Genomic DNA, 11017 nt, shown 5'->3' with positions numbered 1-11017 from the left:
ACACTTCGATTGCACTTAACACTTCACTCAGTTTAGGAGTCAAGATTCAAGAGCCGCATTGTTGGCATAGATCAGCAATAATCTCTTCATCCGGTTAGTTTTCCACATACAACCAGATTATTATCGAAAAGCACAAAAGTATCGAATTCTATACCCTCCGGTAGCGTTAGCTCATTGTTAGACAAAACTTCGTCCCCATAATCATCATTAGAGGCAGCCTCTTCTGGTAAGACACCCGGTTTGCGGAAACATTTGCTGGTTGTGGAGGATGAGACCTGCTTCCAGGCAGCCGAAATAAAATCCATGGCTTGTAGCAAATTAATGGAGAGAGGTTCGTTTCCTGCATCACTCAGTGTTATTAAATGTTGAACCAGCATTTTTCTACAATGCACATTGAAATTTTTTTTTGCAAGTTGCCTTAGGTCGCACCGACAATGATAGGTCTTATGGCGACGATACTTTGAAATTTGCTGTTATTCCCACGAAAGTAATTCTCATATTCAAACAAATTTACTGTGTTTTATGTTGTTTCCGCATCAAAACAGCCCACTTTGCTTATCATGTATCTCAATCTTTGGCGGCGTGTCAAAAACGACGGAGGTAGTGGGGGAGCGAATGGGACTCACCTTTGTTAAGCCGCCAGTAAGTAAGGGTCAACAATGTCATTCGTCGAAACTCTTTGTGTTCTGTTTCAGCACCGAAACCCGATCGCTCTACTTCCACCTACGCCGGCAAAGAGGAAACTTCGTAAGTAGAGTAGTTTCTTTTTAAGAAGTACATTCTCATTGCAATTACGCAACACTCAGTTATATTTCACTGACACTTAATACGTATAACAGGGAATTACGTATAAACGGATTACGTATAAATAAGGTTTAATTAACACGCTTTTATATTATATTTTGCCGGGACCTAAAGGAGATTACGTACAAATACGAATTACGTAGAACAGAGTTACGTATAAAGCAGGTTCAACTGTATATAAATAAATCAATAAACGAATGAATGAATGGATAAATATATCAATACGTAAATAAATAAAATAAATAAACAAATGCTTACATAAATAAATAAATAAATCAAGAAATAAATAAATAAATAATTGAATAAATAAATAACTAAATGAATAAAAGAATAAATAAATAAGTATATAAATAAATAAAAGAATAAATAAGTAAATACAGAAATAAATAACTAACTAAATAAATAAATAAATAAATGAAAGAATGAATAAGTAAATACATAAGTCAATATGTAAATAAATAAATGAATAAATAAATTGTTAATTAATAAGTCAATAAATTTATAAACAAGTAAATGAATAAATCAATAAATCAATAAATAAACAAATACATAAATAAATAAATAAATCAAACTATCAATCAATAAATCATAACTAAATAAATAAACGAATGAATGAATAAATAACTAGATAAATAATAAATAACTAACTAAATAAATAAATAAATAAATGAATTAGTCAATAAATGAATGAATGATATAATAACTAAATAAATAAAGAAATAAATAAATGAATACATAAATGCATGAATGAACAAATAAATCATTAACACAATAAATAAAGCAATACATAAAAAAATAAATAAATAAATAAATAAATAAATAAATATGTAAATCAATATGTAAATAAATAAATCAATGAATGAATAAATCTATAAATAAATGAATAAAGCTACAAATATATAAATATATGAATGAATAAAAAATATATAAATAAAGACATAAATGAATATATAAATATGTAAGTTAGTAAAAAATAAATAAATAAATAACGAAATAAATAGATAACTAAATAAACGAATGAATGAATGAATGAATAAATAAATAAATAAAGGATGAAATCAATAAATCACTAAATAAGTAAATAAGTAAGTAAATGAATAAATCAAGATATAAAAACATAAATAAGTAAATCAATAAATAAATAAACTAATCTATAAATAAATAAATGAATGAATGAACCAATAAGTAAATAAATATGTAAATATGTCAATAAATAATTAATTAAATTAATTAATAAGTAATTAAATGAATAAATAAATAGATGAAGCATTAATTAAATAAATACATCAATAAATACATAAAGAAATAAACGAATGTATGAATGAATGAATAAATAAATCAAAAATATAAAATAAAGAAATGAATAATTAAATAAATTAATAAGTAAGTAAGTATGTAAGTAAGTAAGTAACCGGGCGAGTTGGCCGTGCGCGTAGAGGCGCGCGGCTGTGAGCTTGCATCCGGGAGATAGTAGGTTCGAATCCCACTATCGGCAGCCCTGAAGATGGTTTTCCGTGGTTTCCCATTTTCACACCAGGCAAATGCACGGGCTGTACCTTCATTAAGGCCACGGCCGCTTCCTTCCAACTCCTAGGCCTTTCCTATCCCATCGTCGCCATAAGACCTATCTGTGTCGGTGCGACGTAAACCCCTAGCAAAAAAAAGTAAGTAAGTCAGTAAATAATTAAATAAATATATAAATATAAATAAATAACTGAATGAATAAATAAGTAAATAAATAAAGAAATAAAGAACTAAAAATAAATGAATAAATAAATAAATAAATGAAAAATAAATGAAAGAATGAATGAATAAATAAATAAATAAATAAATAAATAAATAAATAAATAAATAAATAAATAAAGACATAAAGAAATAATAAATAAATAAATAAATAAGTAATTAAATATATCAATAATTAAATAAATCATTTAATCATTAAATAAATCAGTAAATAAATAAATAAACGAATGTATGAATAAATAAATAAAAAATAAAGAAATAAATCATAAATAAATTAATAAGTAAGTAAGTAGGTAAATAAATACATATATATAAATAAAGAAATAAATGAGTAAATAAATAAGTAACTAGTACATAAAAAAGAAATCAATAAATAAAGAAGGCAATAAATAAATTATGTAAATACATAAATAAAGTAAATAAAGTAAATAAATTAATAAATAAATAAATAAGTAAGAAAATGAGTAAATTAATAAATTCATAAATAAACATTTAAATAAGTAAGTAAGTAAATAAGTAAGTAAGTAAGCAAGCAAGTCATTTAGTTATTTAGTTAGTTAATTAGTTAGTTAGTTACTTAGTAAATAAATAAATAACTAATAAATAAATAAATAAATGAATGATTGAACGGATAAGTAAATAAATAAGTAAATATATAAATAAATAAATGAATAAATACCTAAATTCGTAAATAAGTCAATATATACACATAGATATATATACATATATACATACATAAAGATATTATAAATAAATAAATAAATAAATAAATAATTCAATTAAAGGCTAAGTAAAAAATAAGTATACATGTAAATAAATAAATAAATGAAAATATAAATTAATGAATTAGTAAGTAATTAAATAACTAAATAACTAATATATAAATGAATACATAACTAAATAACTAAATAAAGAATTAATAAGTAAAGAAATAAATAAATAAATTCATAGATCAATAAAAGACTGAATGAATGAATAAATAAATAAGTAACTAAGTAAATTCAGAAATAAATAAATTAATACATAAATAAATAAATAAATAAATAAATAAATAAATAAATAAATAAATAAATAAATAAATAAATAAATAAATAAATAAATAAATAAATAAGTAAGTTATTTAGTTAGTTACGTGGTTAGTTAGTTAGTTAGTTAGTTAGTTAGTTATTAAGTAAGTAAGTAAGTAAGAAATACGTAGGTAAATAAATAAACACATAAATAAATGAAGAATAAATAAATGAATAAATAAATGCATGAATGCATGAATGAATGAATGAATAAATAAATAAATAAATAAATAAATCAATGAATAAATATCTAAATAAATAAATGAATGCATGAATGAATGAATGAATGAAGAAGTAAATACATAAGTCAATGTGTAAGTAAATAAATGAATAAAGAAATTAATAATTAATAAATAAAAAAGAAATAAATCAATAAATAAATAACTAATAACAAATAAATAAAGCAATAAACAAATAAATAAATAAATAAATATAAAATACAAAATCAATAAACAAGCAAATAAAGAAATAAATACATATATAAATCAATAAATAAATAAATAAATAAATAAATAAATAAATAAATAAATAAATAAATAAATAAATAAATAAATAAATAAATAAATAAATAAATAAATAAATCCTTAAATACATAAATAAATAACTGAATGAATAAATAAGTAAATAAATAAAGAAATAAAGAACTAAAGATAAATGAATAAATAAATAAATAAATACATACATAAATAAAAAATGAAAGAATGAATGAATAAATAACTAAATAAATAAATAAATAAATAAATAAATAAATAAATAAATATTTCAATACATAAATAACTGAATGAATAGGTATCTAAATAAATAAGTAAGTAAGTAACTAAGTAAATAAATAAATAAATAAAGACATAAAGAAATAATAAATAAATAAATAAATAAATAATTAAATAAATACATAATTAAATAAATCATTTAATCATTAAAGAAATCAGTAAATAAATAAATAAACGAATGTATGAATGAATGAATAAATAAATAAAAAATAAAAAATAAAGAAATAAATCATAAATAAATTAATAAGTAAGTAAGTAATTAAGTAGGTAAATAAATACATATATATAAATAAATAAATAAATGAGTAAAGAAATATGTAACTAATACATAAAAAAGAAATCAATAAATAAAGAAGGCAATAAATAAATTATGTAAATAAATAAATACAGTAAATAACGTAAATAAATAAATAAATAAATAAATAAATAAATAAGAAAATGAGTAAATTAATAAATTCATAAATAAACATATAAATAAGTAAGTAAGTAAATAAGTAAGTAAGTAAGTAAGCAAGTAAGCAAGCAAGTCATTTATTTATTTAGTTAGTTAATTAGTTAGTTACTTAGTAAATAAATAAATAACTAATAAATAAATAAATAAATAAATAAATAAATAAATGATTAAATGGATAAGTAAATACATAAGTAAATATATAAATAAATAAATGAATAAATACCTAAATTCGTAAATAAGTCAATATATACACATTATACATAAAGAAATATATAAATAAATAAATAAATAAATAATTCAGTTAAAGGCTAAGTAAAAAATAAGTATACATGTAAATAAATAAATAAATGAAAATATAAATTAATGAATTAGTAAGTAATTAAATAACTAAATAACTAATATATAAATGAATACATAAATAAATAACTAAATAAAGAAATAAATAAGTAAAGAAATAAATAAATAAATTCATAGATCAATAACAGAATGAATGAATGAATAAATAAGTAACTAAGTAAATTCGTAAATAAATTAATAAATCAATAAATAAATAAATAAATAAATAAATAAATAAATAAATGAATAAATAAATAAATAAATAAATAAATAAATAAATAAATAAATAAATAAATAAATAAATAAATAAATAAATAAATAAATAAATAAATCAATAAATAAGTTATTTAGTTAGTTACGTGGTTAGTTAGTTAGTTAGTTAGTTAGTTAGTTATTAAGTAAGTAAGTAAGTAAATAAGTAAGTAAATACGTAGGTAAATAAATAAATACGTAAATAAATAAATAAATACATAAATAAATAAAGAATAAATAAATGAATAAAATGCATGAATGAATGAATAAAATAAATAAATAAATAAATCAATGAATAAATATCTCAATAAATAAATGAACGCATGAATGAATGAATGAATGAAGAAGTAAATACATAAGTCAATGTGTAAATAAATAAATGAATAAAGAAATTAATAATTAATAAATAAAAAAGAAATAAATCAATAAATAAATAACTAATAACAAATAAATAAAGCAATAAACAAATAAATAAATATTTAAATAAATAAATAAAAAAAACAAAATCAATAAACAAGCAAATAAATAAATAAATAAATAAATAAATAAATAAATAAATAAATAAATAAATAAGCAAATAAATAAATAATAAATAATTTAAAAATAAATAAAGAAATAAATAAACAAATAAATAAATAAATAAATAAATAAACGAATAAATAAATAAAATATAAATAAATAAATAAATAAATAAATATATGAATAAATTAATAACTAAATAAATAAAGAAATAAATAAATGAATAAAGAAATGCATGAAAGAACAATGTATAAATAAATAAATAGGTACATGAATGAATCAATATCTAAATAAATAAATAAATAAATGAATGAATGAATGTTTGAATGAATGAATAAGTAAATGCATAATTAAATGCATTAGTAAATAGGTAAATAAATAAATGAATAAATACATAAACGAATTAATAAGTAAATACATGAATCAATAAATAAATAAATAAATAAATAAATAGGCCTAAATGAATATGTCATTAAATAAATAAATAAATAAACGAATGAATAAAAAGGAATAAACAACTAAATAAATCAAAAAATAAATAAATAAATAAATACATACATAAATAAATAAACAATAAATAAGTAAGTATGGAAGTAAAAAAATAACGAAATAAATAAATATATAACAAAATAAACAAACGAATGAATGAATGAATAAATAAATAAATAAGGAATTAAATACATCAATCAATAAATAAGTAAATAAGTAAGTAAATAAATAAATAAATGTTACATAAGTAAATAACTCAATAAATAAATAAACTAATATAAAAATCAATAAATGAATGAACAAATAAGTAAATATGTAAATATATCAATAAATAAATGAATAAATTAATTAATAAGTAATTAAATAAATTAATAAATAGATGAATCTTAATGAAATAAATAAATCAATCAATAAATAAATAAATAACGAATGTATGAATGAATGAATAAATAAATCAAAAATATAAAATAAAGAAATAAAGAAATAAATAATTAAAGAATTAATAAGTAAGTAAGTAAGTAAGTAAATAAAAAATCAATAACTAAATACATAAATAACTAACTGAATAAATAAATAATGAAATAAATAAATAAATAATAATTGAATAAATAAATAGAGAAATATATAAATGAATAAATAAATAAATAAACAAATAAAAAATAAATCAACAATCAAATAAATTAATAAATATAATGAATGAATGAATGTATGAATGAATGAATGAATACATAAATAAAAAATCAAGTAATACAGAAATAAATAATGAAATAAGTAAGTAAATAAGTAAGTAAGTAAGTAGGTAAGTAAGTACATAAATAAATAAATAAATAAATAAATAAATACAGAAGTAAAGAAATAAATAAATGATAATTAAATAAGCAAATAAAAGAATAAATCAAGAAAGAAATAAGTAAAGAAATAAATACATAAATGCATACATAAATAAATACATAAATAAATAAATATATAATGAACGAATGAACGAATAACTAAATAAATAGATAAATAAATAAATAAATAAAGCAAGAAATAAATAAATAAAAAACGAATGAATGAATAAATAAATAAATAAATAAATAAGTAAATTTAAAAAAATAAGTAAATAAGCAAGTAAGTAAGTGAATGAATGAATGAATGAATGAATGAATGAATGAATGAATGAATGAATAAGTAAATACATAAGTCAATATGTAAATAAATAAATGAATAAATAAATTAATATGAATAAATAAATCAATAAATAAATCAATAACTAAATAAATAAATAATAAATCAATAAATAAACAAATAAATAAATAACTAAATAAATAAACGAATGAATACATCAATAAAAAATAAATAAATAAATAAAAAAGAAAAATAAATTAGTAAATAAATGAATTAATAACTAAATAAATTAGGAAATAAATAAATGAATAAATAAATGCATGAATGAATGAATAAATAAATAAATAAATAGATAAATGAATGAATACATATCTAAATAAATGTTGAATGAATGTTTGAATGAATGAATAAGTAAATACATAAGTAAATATGTAAATAAATAAATGAATAAATACATAAATGAATTAATGAGTAAATAAAGAAATAAACAAAATAAAATTTAAATAAATAAATAAATAAATGAAGAAATAAAGAAATAAATCAATAAATAACTAAATAACTAAATAAATAAATAAATAAGTAAATAAATAACTAAATAAATAAACGAGTGAATAAATAAATAAATAAATAAATAAACAATAAATAACTAAGTAACTTTATAAATAAATAAATAAATAAGTAAGTAAGTAAATACATAAGTATATAACTAACTAAATAAAAATATACAGTTAAACCTGACTTATACGTATATCAAGGGGAAGAGAAGAAACTACTTTTAACTCAGAATTACTTAGAAATCAGACTTACACAATACATCACATATTTACTGAAAAACCAATTGAATAGACCTACATGTGTAAATCCTTGCAAATAATAAATAAATGAAGACAGGAAATATTATTTTGAACTTGGGACCAGCCTTAAAGAAATCAGATAGTTTGGCTTGTTTCACTTTTATTGCATTAAGGGAATGAATCTCCTTTAGCAAACTTAGTAATGAATTCAAAGCATTTTCACTACAACTCTTCGCACTGATGTAACGCCTACACACTTCGATTGCACTTAACACTTCACTCAGTTTAGGAGTCAAGATTCAAGAGCCGCATTGTTGGCATAGATCAGCAATAATCTCTTCATCCGGTTAGTTTTCCACATACAACCAGATTATTATCGAAAAGCACAAAAGTATCGAATTCTATACCCTCCGGTAGCGTTAGCTCATTGTTAGACAAAACTTCGTCCCCATAATCATCATTAGAGGCAGCCTCTTCTGGTAAGACACCCGGTTTGCGGAAACATTTGCTGGTTGTGGAGGATGAGACCTGCTTCCAGGCAGCCGAAATAAAATCCATGGCTTGTAGCAAATTAATGGAGAGAGGTTCGTTTCCTGCATCACTCAGTGTTATTAAATGTTGAACCAGCATTTTTCTACAATGCACATTGAAATTTTTTTTTTTGCAAGTTGCCTTAGGTCGCACCGACAATGATAGGTCTTATGGCGACGATACTTTGAAATTTGCTGTTATTCCCACGAAAGTAATTCTCATATTCAAACAAATTTACTGTGTTTTATGTTGTTTCCGCATCAAAACAGCCCACTTTGCTTATCATGTATCTCAATCTTTGGCGGCGTGTCAAAAACGACGGAGGTAGTGGGGGAGCGAATGGGACTCACCTTTGTTAAGCCGCCAGTAAGTAAGGGTCAACAATGTCATTCGTCGAAACTCTTTGTGTTCTGTTTCAGCACCGAAACCCGATCGCTCTACTTCCACCTACGCCGGCAAAGAGGAAACTTCGTAAGTAGAGTAGTTTCTTTTTAAGAAGTACATTCTCATTGCAATTACGCAACACTCAGTTATATTTCACTGACACTTAATACGTATAACAGGGAATTACGTATAAACGGATTACGTATAAATAAGGTTTAATTAACACGCTTTTATATTATATTTTGCCGGGACCTAAAGGAGATTACGTACAAATACGAATTACGTAGAACAGAGTTACGTATAAAGCAGGTTCAACTGTATATAAATAAATCAATAAACGAATGAATGAATGGATAAATATATCAATACGTAAATAAATAAAATAAATAAACAAATGCTTACATAAATAAATAAATAAATCAAGAAATAAATAAATAAATAATTGAATAAATAAATAACTAAATGAATAAAAGAATAAATAAATAAGTATATAAATAAATAAAAGAATAAATAAGTAAATACAGAAATAAATAACTAACTAAATAAATAAATAAATAAATGAAAGAATGAATAAGTAAATACATAAGTCAATATGTAAATAAATAAATGAATAAATAAATTGTTAATTAATAAGTCAATAAATTTATAAACAAGTAAATGAATAAATCAATAAATCAATAAATAAACAAATACATAAATAAATAAATAAATCAAACTATCAATCAATAAATCATAACTAAATAAATAAACGAATGAATGAATAAATAACTAGATAAATAATAAATAACTAACTAAATAAATAAATAAATAAATGAATTAGTCAATAAATGAATGAATGATATAATAACTAAATAAATAAAGAAATAAATAAATGAATACATAAATGCATGAATGAACAAATAAATCATTAACACAATAAATAAAGCAATACATAAATAAATAAATAAATAAATAAATAAATAAATAAATATGTAAATCAATATGTAAATAAATAAATCAATGAATGAATAAATCTATAAATAAATGAATAAAGCTACAAATATATAAATATATGAATGAATAAAAAATATATAAATAAAGACATAAATGAATATATAAATATGTAAGTTAGTAAAAAATAAATAAATAAATAACGAAATAAATAGATAACTAAATAAACGAATGAATGAATGAATGAATAAATAAATAAATAAAGGATGAAATCAATAAATCACTAAATAAGTAAATAAGTAAGTAAATGAATAAATCAAGATATAAAAACATAAATAAGTAAATCAATAAATAAATAAACTAATCTATAAATAAATAAATGAATGAATGAACCAATAAGTAAATAAATATGTAAATATGTCAATAAATAATTAATTAAATTAATTAATAAGTAATTAAATGAATAAATAAATAGATGAAGCATTAATTAAATAAATACATCAATAAATACATAAAGAAATAAACGAATGTATGAATGAATGAATAAATAAATCAAAAATATAAAATAAAGAAATGAATAATTAAATAAATTAATAAGTAAGTAAGTATGTAAGTAAGTAAGTAACCGGGCGAGTTGGCCGTGCGCGTAGAGGCGCGCGGCTGTGAGCTTGCATCCGGGAGATAGTAGGTTCGAATCCCACTATCGGCAGCCCTGAAGATGGTTTTCCGTGGTTTCCCATTTTCACACCAGGCAAATGCACGGGCTGTACCTTCATTAAGGCCACGGCCGCTTCCTTCCAACTCCTAGGCCTTTCCTATCCCATCGTCGCCATAAGA

This window comes from Anabrus simplex, chromosome 14 (genome assembly GCF_040414725.1).
Source record: "Anabrus simplex isolate iqAnaSimp1 chromosome 14, ASM4041472v1, whole genome shotgun sequence".
Lineage (NCBI taxonomy): Eukaryota > Metazoa > Arthropoda > Insecta > Orthoptera > Tettigoniidae > Anabrus > Anabrus simplex.
The sequence above is the reverse complement of the archived record's forward strand: the minus strand, read 5'-3'. Positions refer to the sequence as shown.